At 47.4% G+C, this 2,384-nt stretch overlaps 1 long non-coding RNA gene across 1 annotated transcript in view; it reads left to right on the top strand.

The window, feature by feature from the left end:
- The window catches only part of LOC110437120, a 3,293-nt gene continuing 1,225 nt past the window's right edge, over positions 317-2,384 (top strand). The window contains exon 1 of the long non-coding RNA XR_002455235.1: positions 317-836. This is a non-coding gene — a long non-coding RNA (uncharacterized LOC110437120). The remainder of the gene's footprint in view (positions 837-2,384) is intronic.

Below are 2,384 nucleotides of genomic sequence, written 5' to 3'. Positions count from 1 at the left end.
GTTGCAGGTGCACGAGCAATTACTGCACATTGAAGCCGAGCAGTGCGCGAGCGTTGCCCAGTGGAAATCGCGTCCAGACGCCCCCTGACGGCGCTGGGACGACTTTCTTTGCGAAAATGACTCCACCGCCTAGAACGACTTGAAATCTGAATATGGAGGGAGTATCTAAAGGCAGTCCCAATGGGACATTAATGATAGTTTCTATCTATCTTAATTATCTTGACAACTCTGCAATTTGCTGATGTGGCGGGAGCTTTATTATGGAGAGAGAAGGAAAACAGAAGAAACCGTTTCCTCCAAACGAAACTGGGTCTTCACTCGTACCGATGTGCCAAGAAACGATGGAATCGGCGTTGGGGAGACCCGGCTCGTTTCTTCCACCTCTGGACCGGATCCCTTGCGCCGCCGCCAACCTCCCTTCCCCCGCACGCTCCTGCTCGTCCTGTGCGCGCCGTCGTTGCTCGTCCCGCACACTCTTCCCGTGCCCCTCTCCCGAATCCATCACCGGCACACACCAAATTTGTTACTGGCGGACACCAAATCCCTCTCTCGCGCCTCATCCAAATCCCCTAAAAAATCTGTAGCACAGTAGCCCTTCCTCAATCGATTTCCCACCTCAATCTTCATGAATCAAAATCTGCCCTCAATCTCTCAGAGAATGAATCGAGTGAGTGGTTCCACGCAAGGCTCTGGATCAGCAGCCGCCCATGGTGCGGCAACCTCTGCTCCGGCCACCGGCGATGCTGCAACTACTGTTCAAGTCGTCGGTGTTCCTGTATGGTGGACAATGCATCTCTTGGGGCCTTCTTTAGGCATGATTCATCTCTTACTGAAGGGTATGTTCTTCAAACCTGCTGTAACTCTTCAGGAAATTCAGTGTTGCAGTGTCGTTAATAGCAAGTTTCTGGACTCTCTTGTTTCAATACTGCATACCCTCACTGCAATGATACGATGTGTCAAACAACCTTCTTTCCTATTCCAAATTTATGCTGTAACTATGCTGCTACAACACTGACAATTTCATTCCTTTTTGCTGCCAAATATAGATTTCCACATTATAATATAGATTTCCACATTATAATCCTTTCTGAGTTCTCTCCTGCTTGATCAATTAAGAACTAAAATAGATTATTGACACTAGTAGGTTGTGCAGTTTTGTTAGCATCCTGTTTCATGAAAACTGCACTTGTATTTAGTATCAAGTTGTGCAGTTTTTTTAATCAACAATATCTGACTGCGTACAAGCTCTTTTAATCCTGGATTATATGAGATGCATTTGAAAGGTCCAAATGGCTAGAGGGGGGGTGAATAGCCTAATTAAAACTTCTACAAACTTCACTAAGCAAGCGAGTTAGTAAAACAAATGGCGAAGCAAATCTAGCACTAGCTCAACTAAGCTATGCAAGCCACCTATACAAACTAGTACAAGGCTAAACACTAAAGCACAACAACAAGAGAAGGCTAGTTACACTCCTAAACAAGAGGACTAAACTAAACAAGCTAAACAACTAGCAAGGTATACAAGTAAGTAAAGGAGTGGAGAGTGATTGTTATACCAACGTTGTAGAGTAGAGATATAACCAACCAATCACTCACAATCACAAGAGAATCCTCGGCAAGAGATGACACAATATTTTTTACTGAGGTTCACTTGCTTCCCGGCAAGCTACTCCTCGTTGTGGCGATACTCCCACTTGATGGATCACGAGCTAATTGGCAATCCAAAGCCAAACCCTCAGCGGGTGCCGCACATCCACTCACAAGATGGGGATCCTCCAAGCCACGAGCAATCCACTAAAGTAGCCAATTGCGATCTCCCGCGGGGAAGGCTCAAGAACCCCTCATAAATCACTTGGTGAGGCTCGAAACAATCTCCAATCACGAGCTCAACACCACCGCTGCTCCAAGCCGTCTAGGGCGTCGGAAAACACCCAAGAGTAACAAGAAATCCGCAGCAAACTCAAGAATCAAGTGCCACTAAATGCAACTCTCAAAGCAATGCACTTGAATCTCACTCAATCTCACTAGGATTAGCAATCAAGCAAGGAGATGAGTGGAGGGAGTGTTCTCTAGCTCAAAGTATGCCTCAAGTATTCAAAAGTGCAAGAGTTCGCCTCCCAAAGCCAGCCACCTTCTATTTATAAGCCCCTCAAAGAAACTAGCCATTGGCCACTTTCACTGGGCTGAAATCGGGGGCACCGGACGCTACTAAGTGATCACCGGACGCTCAACCCCCGGCGTCCGGTGCTCAGGGATAGGCCACGTGTCCTCTTTGAATTCGCGAGTCAGATTCTAACGGTCACTTGCGGACCACCGGACGCTCTGCAAGTCCTCACCGGACGCGTCCGGTGCTCACCGGACTCATGCGCAGAGAGTTTGTCAAA

Source organism: Sorghum bicolor, chromosome 7 (genome assembly GCF_000003195.3).
Source record: "Sorghum bicolor cultivar BTx623 chromosome 7, Sorghum_bicolor_NCBIv3, whole genome shotgun sequence".
Classification (NCBI taxonomy): Eukaryota; Viridiplantae; Streptophyta; class Magnoliopsida; order Poales; family Poaceae; genus Sorghum; species Sorghum bicolor.
This window is presented reverse-complemented; position numbering and strand designations above follow the sequence as displayed.